Below are 17,286 nucleotides of genomic sequence, written 5' to 3'. Positions count from 1 at the left end.
TCCTCAAAAATCCCAACGGCTAGAAATATCCTGATAGAGGCTTAAGCATCCTTAACTCAAGCCTCAGTTAAGCCTCTATCAGGATGTGACCTTGACCTTTGACCTTGACCCCGGCGGCCATCTTGGATCCGCCATTTTGGATGACGTCATTGTGTTCTCGAAAATTCCGGAGACGTGTTTTCCGCCATATTGGATGATGACGTCACCGTTGCAATTTTCGTTACGGCCGCCATCTTTAACTTTTTTATTATCCGATTTCAATGAAAAAATTTTTAAAATTTATTAAAAAATCCATTTAATAAAATTTTAATGAAAAATATTTAAAAAATATATTTTTACGACACGGAGTTCGGAGTCCTCGGTTCGAACCCGGTGAGGCCAAAAAAATTAAAAATGGCGACCGATCCTCCTCCCGTGGTGACTTTTGGCAGACTGACTCCCACCACTTTTCTTAAAGCATATATATCGTCACCTAGTATGACGTCATGTCCGCCATCTTGTCTTCGATGCTGGAAGCCATCATCATCATTGTATCGTCGACGAGAGTGCGCTGACACCATGTTAGTTTAGTTCGTATCCGCTAAAGTGCAGTAATCATTTATTATTACTGTGACACCCGCCATCTTGAAATATGGCCGCCATCTTGAAAATCCGTAATTATTTAGCTAGAAATTCGGGAAAAATTCCAAAATTCATTAAATAAATCACTCATTAACTTACATATTGATTCGATCCGCTCCAGTCCTTGGTTCGATCCCTGAATGATGCAAAACATTTAATTTTATATAAAAAATAATAATTTCAATAAACCATGTTCAAAATTCTTAAAGAGACTTTAAATCCTCTACTACCATCATCCTATCAGACACCAAGACCACCATATTGGAAATTCGTAATTGTAATGCTAGAGATTCGGGAAAAAGTTCTAAATTCATTAAATAAATTTGTAATCTATATACTGATTGATTAGATCGACTAAGGTCCTTGGTTCGATCCCTGGCCGATACAAAACAACTTTAATTTTAAAAAAGTACCAGAAAAGTGTAAGGTTCGAGAAATAAAACACCTCAAAGTCTATTACAAACATAATATTTATTACACAATTTCTATCCTACTACAGAATCACTTGCGAAAGCCAACAACAATCTTATAAACATTTAGCCCTGCATAGACGTGCAACGACTACTTCTTAGCTCCAATCGGTTTATACTAGACAGAGTCCAGCCAGAACCTTTACAGACATAGTCCACCTCTTCTTGACAGAGTTTCTGGATACCATTTTTAACAGTTTGCTTCACATCGTTAGAACTGTAAATTACTGCAGCCGATGTCTTGAATGCACACTTCTTCACTTTGTCATCGAACGGATATGGCTTTCCATATATACAGTCCAACCACAAGTTATATTTCAAAGGTCCGTTTGTTGCTACATCATCAGTAAGCTGATTGATTATGTCCTCTCTGATATCATCAAGAAAATTACAAATGTCTTTCGACTCACCTAACGTATTTAAATAATAGTAGTCCTTCAATGTTCCACGAAATGCAGACTGCGCCAAGTAGAAGCCATTATCGTTCACTTGAAATGCGCCGAACACAGTCTTAGGTTTATTTTCCTGTTCAGACGTCATACCAATCGGTTGCTGCACATCGGTTTTCTTGCTTGTACGCTCACGAGCCTTCAACCTAAACCGAGGAGTCGAAATTTCTGCAGGTAGTTCAGCAGTTGGCACACGGACTTCACCTTTACAGTTTTTCGCATGTCGTCGCAAATTATCAATTCGAGTAAACCATTCATGACACTCATCACATCGAAACTTCATGCGAGAAGGATTCTTCGTGCATTTGCTCCGCTCATGTCTTCGTGCATCATGGGAAAATGCGAACGACGTATCACAGTAGCTGCAAGGATACCGTGGTGATGAAGACGATCCTTTCAGACCCGATCCAGATACAGGCGTTGCAACAGTAGTACCATCTCCAGGCATACTCTTATGCACATCGACGCATCGTTGTTGTGACGAAACCTTTACTTTCTGCCGCACAGCAGGACCTTTGCATGCCTTCATGTGCGTTTTCATATTATCTTTTCTGGCAAACTGCTTATGACATTTCTCACAAACAAACATTTTACGATAAAGGTTCTTGGCACATTCTCTATTCTCATGTCGTCGAGCATTGCTGTTGTTTGAGAAAATCTTGTCGCAGTAACAGCACCGATGTTCGTTAGTTGTTGTCGATTCGGCATCCATTGAAGTCTCCATTGATGGCGAACCAGCGTTCGCCGAGTTTCCCTGTGCAGTCAGCACTACCGGCATTAAAGTCTCTTCTGCTGGCGGTACCACGTCTGTTGAAGTCTCCTCCAGTGTTGACGCCATCGTTGCCAACGGGATCTGCACCTTCTCCATCGTAGCTGTCGTCAAGGTTCCCGTAGACGATGGTACAACCTCCGAGTTCGACGTTAAAGACGGTAAAGATGCCATCGAGGTCTCAAGAACGGCTAATTGACACGACTTATGCACCAGAAGAAACAAACTAGGTGATCCTTACACCGCCGACGTCAGTAACAAACTGAGCGTCCTGCTGTCTAGGACTCGCTTATATACATGCACCGTATGGAATAATACGCTAGTCAAATCAAGAACCATTTACAATAATACTAAAGTCAAATCTACAAATTAAAAAAGAGGATCATTTGATCGAAAAAAATATCGATCTCTCCAATATACGCCAAGCTCCAAGAGCTACAATTCACGTCATCAGATCCATCTACATTTTGCTCCTATGCTTCAATTGACCATTAGCTGCAAGTGCTCCAACAGCTCCATCAGCTTCAACACGTAATGTACGCAATGTACGCGTAATACATGCAATTTACACGCAATAAATGTAATGATTACACAGTACACACAGGAAACGGAACGTACACACAGTACACACAGGAAACGGAACGTACACACAGGAAAACGAAATGTACACACAGTACACACAGGAAACGGAACGTACACACAGTACACACAGGAAACGGAACGTACACACAGTACACACAGGAAACGGAACGTACACACAGTACACACACAGGAAACGGAACGTACACACAGTACACACAGGAAACGGAACGTACACACAGTACACACAGTAAACGGAACGTACACACAGTACACACAGAAAACGGAACGTACACACAGTACACACAGGAAACGGAACGTACACACAGTACACACAGGAAACGGAACGTACACACAGTACACACAGGAAACGGAACGTACACACAGTACACACAGGAAACGGAACGTACACACAGTACACACAGGAAACGGAACATACACACAGTACACACAGGAAACGTAATGATCACACATTCAGTAGCGGAAACACACACAGGCTTAGTTGGAAATCAGAATACAAGAAATAAAAACATTAAATTTTTACTTTCAATATTTTATTACTTCTCAACATTACACAAATACAAGTAAAAGAAGCCATTATTGTATGTAGCCAGCTTTCCTCAGTTCTTTGAGTATGAAGGATATTTCTTTGATGCACGGATAGTTTCCTGCACAAAGCGAGCCATGTAGAAGTCTTAGCCGGTCAACCAATATGTTTGGATCTTTCCATGATGTGTAATCAATCTCTTCTACCACCATCTTACTTGCCTGTTTATTATAAATACTTTTAATATCACAATCATCCCAGTGATCATAATAAGCATTATCAGATTTATTTATTATAACACGACGTTTCCATCGTTTCGGTCTCAGGACATCGCCACATTCTTCGATCTTGTCAGCTCTAGGTGCTTCATCACAGTCTGTGCCTTTGTCAACAGCCTCAGAGTCACTGTAACAATCACTGTAGAAGACATCCTCTTCACCCAGATTACCGTATGAATTCGCTATCGATGATGTCGAAGTGTCTTCATCGTCTTTATGCTTCCTTTTTAAGAGTCCATCATCATTTTTACAAAGAATGGAGGATCTACTGAATATAGGCTTGAATGTATTCTCACTTTTCACGGTGTTGATACTTCCATTAGTTTCAGTCTTCCCGAAGCCATTGGCATCCTTCAATTTATGTTCTTCCTCACGATCGGGTGAGCTAATACCATCACGCTCAGGACAAGGAAAATTATTGTCATAATGCAGATCACTCTTTTTTAGTCTAGTGGATCCATCGGTGTCCTCTATGCCGTAAGTAGTCTTGACTTTACATGTTCTACCATGTCTTTTTAAGCTGTCAATTCATGTTAACAACCTGCTACAACGATTACAGCTTAACATGTTGCGTAGTGGGTTTCTAGCACAATCATTCTTCTCATGACGTCTAGCATTCCTTCTCATGTCAAAATCCTTGCCACAGTAGCTACAGAGGCTTCCTTCCGATTCAGCTGCAGATAACAAACCACGATCCATGGTAGCTTCTGTGACTAATGTTAGATACAAACTGTCAGTTTTCTCCAATTGGAACCATTTCTTAAATAGAGTTTTTGAAATATTTCATCAGCGAGAGTTAAGTTATCTAATGCAAAGCAAATTGATGCAAGTAGTTCCGGCTGTCGTCAACAGATGGCACCACGTGTTGCTTGCAGGTAAATAATATATATATTTCATTAATGTGGGATGCGGAACGCTCACTATCGATCGCAAAGGGAGGTTGGCTTCGATAGTATCCAAGGAGAAAAAAGTTCGTCCTTCCTGCTAGTGCTTCTCAGATTTCTCACGGTCCGCAATCTTGGATTGTGACGTCACGGCGGCCAATTTGGATGGTTGTGACCTTGTCCTTTGACCTTGACCTTTGACCGAAACCGCAGGAATGATCGCAAGCACACGGATTAACCATCAAAATATTGATAAGAATAATCAGGAGCACACAGAGAAAACCAACAAAATATTGATAAGAATAATCAGGAGCACACGGAGAAAACCGCCACAAGTTTTCTTTGATATCATTAAAATACAAAAAAATAAAAATTAATAAAAAATAAAAAAAAACTAAAAAAATTCAAACATTCTGGCTTGTACCAGAACTCTATCTTTGCTCAACAATGAGAAGTTCACAAGCTAGCAGAATGTTTGAATTTTTTTCGTTTTTTTTTTATTTTTTATTAATTTTTATTTTTTTGTATTTTAATGATATCAAAGAAAACTTGTGGCGGTTTTCTCCGTGTGCTCCTGATTATTCTTATCAATATTTTGTTGGTTTTCTCTGTGTGCTCCTGATTATTCTTATCAATATTTTGATGGTTAATCCGTGTGCTTGCGATCATTCCTGCGGTTTCGGTCAAAGGTCAAGGTCAAAGGTCAAGGTCACAACCATCCAAGATGGCCGCCGTGACGTCACAATCCAAGATTGCGGACCGTGAGAAATCTGAGAAGCACTAGCAGGAAGGACGAACTTTTTTCTCCTTGGATACTATCGAAGCCAACCTCCCTTTGCGATCGATAGTGAGCGTTCCGCATCCCATATTAATGAAATATATATATATTATTTACCTGCAAGCAACACGTGGTGCTATCTGTTGACTACAGCCGGAACTACTTGCATCAATTTGCTTTGCATTAGATAACTTAACTCTCGCTGATGAAATATTTCAAAAACTCTATTTAAGAAATGGTTCCAATTGGAGAAAACTGACAGTTTGTATCTAACATTAGTCACAGAAGCTACCATGGATCGTGGTTTGTTATCTATAGCTGAATCGGAAGGAAGCCTCTGTAGATACTGTGGCAAGGATTTTGACATGAGAAGGAATGCTAGACGTCATGAGAAGAATGATTGTGCTAGAAACCCACTACGCAACATGTTAAGCTGTAATCGTTGTAGCAGGTTGTTAACATGAATTGACAGCTTAAAAAGACATGGTAGAACATGTAAAGTCAAGACTACTTACGGCATAGAGGACACCGATGGATCCACTAGACTAAAAAAGAGTGATCTGCATTATGACAATAATTTTCCTTGTCCTGAGCGTGATGGTATTAGCTCACCCGATCGTGAGGAAGAACATAAATTGAAGGATGCTAATGGCTTCGGGAAGACTGAAACTAATGGAAGTATCAACACCGTGAAAAGTGAGAATACATTCAAGCCTATATTCAGTAGATCCTCCATTCTTTGTAAAAATGATGATGGACTCCTAAAAAGGAAGCATAAAGACGATGAAGACACTTCGACATCATCGATAGCGAATTCATACGGTAATCTGGGTGAAGAGGATGTCTTCTACAGTGATTGTTACAGTGACTCTGAGGCTGTTGACAAAGGCACAGACTGTGATGAAGCACCTAGAGCTGACAAGATCGAAGAATGTGGCGATGTCCTGAGACCGAAACGATGGAAACGTCGTGTTATAATAAATAAATCTGATAATGCTTATTATGATCACTGGGATGATTGTGATATTAAAAGTATTTATAATAAACAGGCAAGTAAGATGGTGGTAGAAGAGATTGATTACACATCATGGAAAGATCCAAACATATTGGTTGACCGGCTAAGACTTCTACATGGCTCGCTTTGTGCAGGAAACTATCCGTGCATCAAAGAAATATCCTTCATACTCAAAGAACTGAGGAAAGCTGGCTACATACAATAATGGCTTCTTTTACTTGTATTTGTGTAATGTTGAGAAGTAATAAAATATTGAAAGTAAAAATTTAATGTTTTTATTTCTTGTATTCTGATTTCCAACTAAGCCTGTGTGTGTTTCCGCTACTGAATGTGTGATCATTACGTTTCCTGTGTGTACTGTGTGTATGTTCCGTTTCCTGTGTGTACTGTGTGTACGTTCCGTTTCCTGTGTGTACTGTGTGTACGTTCCGTTTCCTGTGTGTACTGTGTGTACGTTCCGTTTCCTGTGTGTACTGTGTGTACGTTCCGTTTCCTGTGTGTACTGTGTGTACGTTCCGTTTTCTGTGTGTACTGTGTGTACGTTCCGTTTACTGTGTGTACTGTGTGTACGTTCCGTTTCCTGTGTGTACTGTGTGTACGTTCCGTTTCCTGTGTGTGTACTGTGTGTACGTTCCGTTTCCTGTGTGTACTGTGTGTACGTTCCGTTTCCTGTGTGTACTGTGTGTACGTTCCGTTTCCTGTGTGTACTGTGTGTACATTTCGTTTTCCTGTGTGTACGTTCCGTTTCCTGTGTGTACTGTGTGTACGTTCCGTTTCCTGTGTGTACTGTGTAATCATTACATTTATTGCGTGTAAATTGCATGTATTGCGCGTACATTGCGTACATTACGTGTTGAAGCTGATGGAGCTGTTGGAGCACTTGCAGCTAATGGTCAATTGAAGCATAGGAGCAAAATGTAGATGGATCTGATGACGTGAATTGTAGCTCTTGGAGCTTGGCGTATATTGGAGAGATCGATATTTTTTTCGATCAAATGATCCTCTTTTTTAATTTGTAGATTTGACTTTAGTATTATTGTAAATGGTTCTTGATTTGACTAGCGTATTATTCCATACGGTGCATGTATATAAGCGAGTCCTAGACAGCAGGACGCTCAGTTTGTTACTGACGTCGGCGGTGTAAGGATCACCTAGTTTGTTTCTTCTGGTGCATAAGTCGTGTCAATTAGCCGTTCTTGAGACCTCGATGGCATCTTTACCGTCTTTAAAGTCGAACTCGGAGGTTGTACCATCGTCTACGGGAACCTTGACGACAGCTACGATGGAGAAGGTGCAGATCCCGTTGGCAACGATGGCGTCAACACTGGAGGAGACTTCAACAGACGTGGTACCGCCAGCAGAAGAGACTTTAATGCCGGTAGTGCTGACTGCACAGGGAAACTCGGCGAACGCTGGTTCGCCATCAATGGAGACTTCAATGGATGCCGAATCGACAACAACTAACGAACATCGGTGCTGTTACTGCGACAAGATTTTCTCAAACAACAGCAATGCTCGACGACATGAGAATAGAGAATGTGCCAAGAACCTATATCGTAAAATGTTTGTTTGTGAGAAATGTCATAAGCAGTTTGCCAGAAAAGATAATATGAAAACGCACATGAAGGCATGCAAAGGTCCTGCTGTGCGGCAGAAAGTAAAGGTTTCGTCACAACAACGATGCGTCGATGTGCATAAGAGTATGCCTGGAGATGGTACTACTGTTGCAACGCCTGTATCTGGATCGGGTCTGAAAGGATCGTCTTCATCACCACGGTATCCTTGCAGCTACTGTGATACGTCGTTCGCATTTTCCCATGATGCACGAAGACATGAGCGGAGCAAATGCACGAAGAATCCTTCTCGCATGAAGTTTCGATGTGATGAGTGTCATGAATGGTTTACTCGAATTGATAATTTGCGACGACATGCGAAAAACTGTAAAGGTGAAGTCCGTGTGCCAACTGCTGAACTACCTGCAGAAATTTCGACTCCTCGGTTTAGGTTGAAGGCTCGTGAGCGTACAAGCAAGAAAACCGATGTGCAGCAACCGATTGGTATGACGTCTGAACAGGAAAATAAACCTAAGACTGTGTTCGGCGCATTTCAAGTGAACGATAATGGCTTCTACTTGGCGCAGTCTGCATTTCGTGGAACATTGAAGGACTACTATTATTTAAATACGTTAGGTGAGTCGAAAGACATTTGTAATTTTCTTGATGATATTAGAGAGGACATAATCAATCAGCTTACTGATGATGTAGCAACAAACGGACCTTTGAAATATAACTTGTGGTTGGACTGTATATATGGAAAGCCATATCCGTTCGATGACAAAGTGAAGAAGTGTGCATTCAAGACATCGGCTGCAGTAATTTACAGTTCTAACGATGTGAAGCAAACTGTTAAAAATGGTATCCAGAAACTCTGTCAAGAAGAGGTGGACTATGTCTGTAAAGGTTCTGGCTGGACTCTGTCTAGTATAAACCGATTGGAGCTAAGAAGTAGTCGTTGCACGTCTATGCAGGGCTAAATGTTTATAAGATTGTTGTTGGCTTTCGCAAGTGATTCTGTAGTAGGATAGAAATTGTGTAATAAATATTATGTTTGTAATAGACTTTGAGGTGTTTTATTTCTCGAACCTTACACTTTTCTGGTACTTTTTTAAAATTAAAGTTGTTTTGTATCGGCCAGGGATCGAACCAAGGACCTTAGTCGATCTAATCAATCAGTATATAGATTACAAATTTATTTAATGAATTTAGAACTTTTTCCCGAATCTCTAGCATTACAATTACGAATTTCCAATATGGTGGTCTTGGTGTCTGATAGGATGATGGTAGTAGAGGATTTAAAGTCTCTTTAAGAATTTTGAACATGGTTTATTGAAATTATTATTTTTTATATAAAATTAAATGTTTTGCATCATTCAGGGATCGAACCAAGGACTGGAGCGGATCGAATCAATATGTAAGTTAATGAGTGATTTATTTAATGAATTTTGGAATTTTTCCCGAATTTCTAGCTAAATAGTTACGGATTTTCAAGATGGCGGCCATATTTCAAGATGGCGGGTGTCACAGTAATAATAAATGATTACTGCACTCTAGCGGATACGAACTAAACTAACATGGTGTCAGCGCACTCTCGTCGACGATACAATGATGATGATGGCTTCCAGCATCGAAGACAAGATGGCGGACATGACGTCATACTAGGTGACGATATATATGCTTTAAGAAAAGTGGTGGGAGTCAGTCTGCCAAAAGTCACCACGGGAGGAGGATTGGTCGCCATTTTTAATTTTTTTGGCCTCACCGGGTTCGAACCGAGGACTCCGAACTCCGTGTCGTAAAAATATATTTTTTAAATATTTTTCATTAAAATTTTATTAAATGGATTTTTTAATAAATTTTAAAATTTTTTTCATTGAAATCGGATAATAAAAAAGTTAAAGATGGCGGACTTAACGAAAATTGCAACGGTGACGTCATCATCCAATATGGCGGAAAACACGTCTCCGGAATTTTCGAGAACACAATGACGTCATCCAAAATGGCGGATCCAAGATGGCCGCCGGGGTCAAGGTCAAAGGTCAAGGTCACATCCTGATAGAGGCTTAACTGAGGCTTGAGTTAAGGATGCTTAAGCCTCTATCAGGACATTTCTAGCCGTTGGGATTTTTGAGGAATAAAACGGGAAATTTTCCCTCGAAATGGGAATTTTTCCCTCGAAAACGGGAAATTTTTTCTTAAAACGGGAATTTTTGAGTCATTTTGAGTCATTTTTGAGGAATTTTGAGGAATTTTTGCCGCCGTGACGTCACAATCCAAGATGGCGGACACCGACACCACACACCACGCGCCGGCGCCAGTCCTCGGAAATACTTTCCTATACTACTAGTAGACTTCTACGGACTTTGGAATATTTTTTTGGAAAATTAGCAAGTAAGCTTGATACCAATGACGGTACTCCAATGTCAAAAAATTCGAAATACTGGGATATGCAAGATGAAGATGTCAGTGTGTTTGATAAAGATGTGAACAGCACCGATGATGGTGATACAAATTATCATAATCATTATTACAACGATTTTCAGAATATGTTCAGCAAACATTCGAAGAAGGTGGTGGCATCAAGTGAAATTGATTATATATCGTGGAAAGACCCGAACGTGTTAACGAACAGGTTGCGACTTTTACTTGTTTCGCAAGATGACGAAATTGTATCAGTTATCAAAGAAACGTGGACTATTCTTGATGAACTTAGAATTTCAGGGTATAAATAATAAGTTAGTAATGTGTATTGACTGATGAAATTTTATACTTTTGTATTTTTGATATAAATATAATTTTAAAAATTGTTATTAAAATGTGTCGTTATTCATGCCCTAATAAAGTTCATGTGTTTGCTACTTTAAAGAATTGAGTTGAGTATGAATATATTAATATATATCTCTGTGTGTGTGTGTGTGTGGAAAGTTTCCATTTTACTGTATGTAGATGATGGAAAATGAGTGTCGAAGAAGGAAGGAGTATGTAGAATTAAGTATCGATGACGGAAAATGAGTGTTGAATTGAGTGTCATCGATGGAAAATGAGTGTCGAATTGAGTGTCGATGATGGAAATTGAGTGTCGAATTGAGTGTCGATTATGGAAATTGATTGTCGATTATGGAAAATGAGTGTCGAATTGAGTGTCTATGATGGAAAATGAGTGTCGAATTGAGTGTCTATGATGGAAAATGAGTGTCGAATTGAGTGTAGTTGATGGAAAATGAGTGTCGAATTGAGTGTCGATGATGGAAAATGAGTGAGGAATTGAGTGACGGTGATGGAAAATGAGTGTCGATTTGAGTGTCGATGATGGAAAATGAGTGTTGAATTGAGTGTCGACTATGGAAAATGAGTGCCGAATTGAGTTTAGATTATGGAAAGTGAGTGTTGAATTGAGTGTCGATGATGGAAAATGAGTGCCGAATTGAGTTTAGATTATGGAAAGTGAGTGTTGAATTGAGTGTCGATGGTGGTTAATTTGTGTTTGTGTGAATGTTAATGATGGAAAATGAGTGTTGACTCAAGTGTCTATTATGTAATATGAGTGTCAGTGATGACAAATGAGTGTAGAGTTCCTTGCATCCAGCACTGTGTATGTGTAGCTAGGTTCTGAAGGTTCAATGGATTCCTGGTCCTATATAAAAGTAAACTTTGCTAACATGTTCACTGTCAGGCTTATTTAATTAGCAGTCGGCATGCTGTTAAATATTCGAATGTAAATAAATAATAGGGTGTTATTTGACTTCTTTTAGTTTATGTGTGCTGAGTGTAGTCGATTAGGCTGATATAAGTAAGTGAGGAGCTTAATGTAGAATGGTCATGTGTTGACGAATATGTGGGTGACCTATTGTATGTGCATAAATCGAATGCTAGTGGTCTGATAATATTTTGGGTTATTTACGAAGATTTTTATCGATGTGTGCTATGACAAGCTTAAAATGTCCAGTAAACTTGTAGAGTAGGTCTCTTGTTTCGGAGACTTTTGTCGTAAGGCTTAACAAGGATCGACTTTGAAGGCTTTGAAGATGTATGGTACTGGACATGTCTTGGCTGTAGCTATATCAACACTGAAGGTCCTCTGAACTGTAGATGATAGGTACAATAAAAAAATTGACTTTGGACCTAGCCTGGTATCGTATAAATTATTTTAGTCATGTGTTGTAGTCATTTGGAGTCAGTTGGATGTTATGTGTAGCTCTACATAATATTTAAATTTGGGTACCTACTTTAAATTTTGTTTGGGTTGTGAAAGTTCCATTGATTACAGACTCTTGCTCCTCTATTAAGTCTAAATTAACCGTGTATGTAGGATGTGTGATTAGTTGATTGTATATATAATTTAAATTCACATTCCTTGAAATTCCTAATTTTTTTTAAGTAATAACAATGGATGATGTATTGACTTGCGTATTATACAAGCGAACATGGTTATTTAAGCGAGACTTAGACAGCAGGTCCCTCAGTCCACCTCTTGTAGTGGTGCAATGCAGATCTGATGATTTGGCTTGTCTGCATATAAGTCTTGTATATGCATATTGATGTGTATCCGAACTCAATGGTAGCAACGTCGACATCGGTACAAATTCCAATGGTGGCGGGGTCAACGACTGCATAGATCTTGACGGAGGGTCTCGCGTCTTCACCGGGGTCCCTGACGACGGAGGCGATGATGACGAAGCAGATCTCGATGACAACGATGAGAGCAGCTCCAGAGATTCCGATGGTAACGAGGCTACCATCACCAGAGATCCCGATGATGGCTGTATCTACTGTCTCTTCACTCCAAGAGACTTCAATGTGTGCATTATCGAACGCAGAGGAGACTCCGATACCTGCAACTACATCGCATTTGGTAAATACAACATTTTGTGAGCAATTCCCAGCTTCTGCATCAGTCGTGTATACATCAGATTCTTTGGCATCCAGTACAGATGATCTGTCAATGTCGACTGGGAAATCTCCAGCTCATGCAACATACGGGACTTCGTCGCCTACAACAGCAGTGCACATTGAAAGTAAGATACTTTCCGAGCCGTCGGTGACTCAAGGTCTAACGACGAGACATCTGTGTACGTACTGTGACAAAAGTTTTAAATACCGACAACATGCAAGAAGACATGAAAATCATGTCTGTAGAAGAAACGCTAATCGTGTGACATTTCCGTGTGACCCGTGTGGTGTACATTTCACAAACAAAAGTAATTTGATTAGGCATTGTAAAAGCAAAGTTCATTTGCAAGTTGTACATCGGGGAAGCGATGGTAATTGCGATGAATATCTGTATGAGTGCTGCTACTGTGGTAAACGGTTTGAACGACTACGTAGTACACGCATCCATAAAAAGCATGGCTGCAGAAGAAATCTTGATCGTGTAAAATTTCTGTGTGAGAAGTGCGGTATACAGGTTACACGAAAATTTTACTTGAAAAAACATTATAAATTTTGTAAAGGAAGGTCTCTAGCATAATTTCAGGCCCTCTAAGGTGTTGCACTCCTGAATTGATGTATCGTGATCTGTATGAATTATTTGTATTTTGTCATTCTTAATACGAACTATAATAATTTATTTTAATAAAAATGAATGTCGCACGGACTGAGAAATGTATACGATATTTATACCATGTCAGATTTTATTGTGTATAAATGTACAATTTTAAGTAATTATTGAATTAAAGAATTTTTTATTTATTTTTCCTTAACCTACATTGTTTATCTTAATGTAATAAACTACATGTGACACGTAATTCAGGTCGGGTTTGTAATGTCCGTTTTGTCTTGTTTGTGTGTATTATTTTGTTTTACCAATAATGATGAAGACTGTTTTTTTTTTTTTTTTTTGCAAAATTATTTTTGACTGAGTATGACATCTGCATTCTTAAGATTATTTATGGGAGATATTTTGGTAAAGTGCAGGTACAGGTAATGCCGTAACATTAGAGCAAATCTGACTAGGAACTTGATTTATTATTTCTGAGAAATAATTTATTACTTCCCGAAATAAAACTAACAGACTTGTGGGAAATTTATGGTCTTAAATCGTAACCTGTCATATATTGGTGGACAGTACGGGGGTGATATTAAAAAATTAAAGAATGTTTATCAATTGACCACACTTTGGAGTAAGCTGGTGCACTGGCTGTAACAGTAAGATTCTGGATACTTGGAAAGCGGTTCTTCATCCAAGTTACTCACTCCTTCGTTGCTGATTACTAACATGAATTTTTACAACATGGGAAATTAAATGTATACTGGCTAAGGTCTTGATTTAAAATATTTTGCTGCTTATAATTATCAGAGTATTGAGTATGGTTTGTAGGAATCGACTCCTCTCGTATATGTGCTACACATCTATTTTTGTAGGTAGCAAGATATACATTCGTAGGCTGATTTTCTGCTCTGGTTCGGTGATGTATACATTGAAGTGGTTCCGTCAAGTACTTTACATGTGCTTGATTACGATTTCACTGGAGTTTTACGTGTAATGAGTTGGAAGGCTAGCGACGTGATGTATGCATGTCTCGAGCAAAACATATGAGTGTCGCAGCATTCTGCAAGCTTGCAACTCCCGCGCGAGGGGTCAATGTTCATTTGCAGGTGATGGTAGGCGTGTCTCGATCGAGAAGTCTCTGCCTCTATCCTTGAGAATTTTTTTTTTCGGTTGACATGCTTGAATTTATGTACTTTTGACTAGTCGTACGTGAATAAGTTTAAATTCGTATGCATTGTAAGATATTTTTCTACATGAGGTAAGAGAAATACATATATGCTTCATTGACTGAGATAGGTATTGAACACACATGGTTCTTACCCTATGAGTGACTAGCACTTGTTTGTCCCATCTCCTCTAACCCTCGTTTACTACGTAATATAGATGGGACAAGTTTGTTTTCAGAGATGATGGTTAAAATATCTTGGGTAAAATGTCCTTTGTAGAAATTACTATGTGTGTTAATTATTTTAGTCGAAGTGGTAATTTAATAAAACACGTAAAAATAACGTGGTTTTTTTTTTCTAATGTGTAAACAAATCAATGATAGGATGGATTTGTATGTAGAACTGGTAGTATACCACATCTCTTGAAAAACACTGCATGGTATATAATGAAAGACACTTGGGCTCAAGAAACTATACTAAAGGTGTAAAGGATGAAGCGGTTCCTAAGATTAAATGAAAGGAACTTTGTTGATTTTTTTTTCTATATACTACGATGATTTAATTTTGTTTGGGATGATGGGTTGAAGGTTTAAATAGTAAAACTGGACACACTAGCTTTTACAGAAAATGGGAATGGAGCTAACCATGTCTAGAAAACAATAGAGACTATTGTAAAGCTTACACGATCGTAGATTGTGGTACGTCTCTGACAACAGAAATGCGGAGACGATATCATAAAATGAGTGATATTGATGCGGCTCCTGGTATTATAACTGGTAGCTACGGTGATGATGTCTTTACGTCTGTGATAGTGAAGATTTTAAGACTATTAATAACATATATGTAAAGATGATGGAAGCCGTAGCACGCGAGACCAAATTGCTCATCAAGAGTCAATCCAAATGATTGGTGAATAGGCTAAAACTTCTACTTGGTTCGCGATATGTTCAAAATTTGTACATCCTCAAAGAAACATGAACTACGATATGCAGGGTTTATAGAATAAAACCTGCTTTTTTTGATCAGATGTATATTATTGGAAATAAATATACAATTTAATATGAGTTTTATTAAATATCATTCTTACGTAAGTACTTTCAAGCTCTTGACGCCTACAGTGTACATAAAGTATATAAAATATTTACGTACCTGGTTCTTCAATTTAACAAGTACTTACATTTTACATTTTTAAATTCGAATTTGTTAACGATCAATGTCTGAAATGATGTGTGTTATAAACTATAAGTCCTTCTATAACTAGTGTGATTTATAAGACTGTGAAATTTTGAGGATAGTATGACCAATAGGATGTTAATATGATGATGTGGCGTTGGCTTGATACTTCGCTTGAATGGAATGTAAATGTTAACTTTGTGATGAAAGCTGCACGTGCGTGTATTGTGTGACCATTTCATTTGTCGAATTTGCTTCCAAATGTGTTACCTTATTTTGGTGTGCTTCTTTTTTAAATGATGTTTTGACTCGAGTATTATAGTAATTGGTTCTTGATTTGACTAGCATATTATTCCAACCGGTGCATGTATATAAGCGAGTCCTAGACAGCAGGACGCTCAGTTGTTACTGACGTCGACGGTGTACGGATCACCTAGTTTGTTTCTTCTGGTGCATAAGTCGTGTAATTGCTTGTTCTTGAAACTTCGATGGCATCTTTACCATCTAAAACGCTGAACTTGATGGACGACGCACCATCGTCTACGGGAACCCTGACGTCAGCTACGGCGGAGAAGGTGCAGATCCCGTCGGCAACGACGACGTCATCAAAAGAGGAGATTTCAACAGTCGCGATACCGTCAGCAGGAGAGACTTTAATGCCGGTGGTGCTGACTACGCAGGAAAACTCGTCGAACTTCGTTTCGCCCTCGATGGAAACTTCAATGGATGGTGATTCAACAACAACTAACGAACATGAGTGCTGTTACTGTGACAAGATTTTCTCAAACAACAGCAATGCTCGACGACACGAGAGGAGAGAATGCGCTAAGAACCCTTATCGTAAAATGTTTGGCTGTAACAAATGTCGCAAGCAATTTACAAGAAATGCTAATTTGAAGCATCACTTGGAGACATGTAAAGGTCCTGCAGAGCGGCAGAAAGTAAAGGTATCGGTGCAACAACGATGCATCGATGTGCATAAGAGTATGCCTAGAGATGACGGAACTGCGGCAACGTTAGTATCTGGATCGGGACTGAAAGGCTCGTCTTCATCACCCCGGTATCCTTGCAGCTACTGTGATATGTCGTTCGCATTTTCTCATGATGCACGAAGACACGAACGGAGTAAATGCAAGAAGAATCCATCCCGTATAAAGTTTCGCTGTGATGGGTGTCATGAATGGTTTACACGTATTGATAGTTTGCGACGGCATGTGAAAAATTGCAACGGTAAGGTCCGTGTGTCTACTGAAGAACTACCTGCAGAAATTTCGACTCCTCGCTTTAGATTGGAGACTCGTAAGAGAACAAGCAAGAAAACCGATGTGCAGCAACCGATTGCTATAACGTCTGGACAAGAAAATAAACCTAAGACTGTGTTCGGCACATTACAAGTGAATGATAATGGGTTCTACTTGGCGCAGTCTGCATTTCGTGGGACATTGAAAGACTACTATTATCTAAATACGTTAGGTGAGTCGAAAGACATTTGTAATTTTCTTGATGATATCAG

General features: G+C 39.1%; 1 protein-coding gene across 1 annotated transcript in view; it reads left to right on the top strand.

The window, feature by feature from the left end:
* The window catches only part of LOC134540951 (probable G-protein coupled receptor 179), a 247,960-nt gene that overhangs the window by 35,648 nt on the left and 195,026 nt on the right, over positions 1–17,286 (top strand). The gene's annotated exons all lie outside the window — the stretch shown is intronic.

The sequence above is a fragment of the Bacillus rossius genome, chromosome 17, assembly GCF_032445375.1.
Source record: "Bacillus rossius redtenbacheri isolate Brsri chromosome 17, Brsri_v3, whole genome shotgun sequence".
Lineage (NCBI taxonomy): Eukaryota > Metazoa > Arthropoda > Insecta > Phasmatodea > Bacillidae > Bacillus > Bacillus rossius.
The sequence above is the reverse complement of the archived record's forward strand: the minus strand, read 5'-3'. Positions and strand labels throughout refer to the sequence as shown.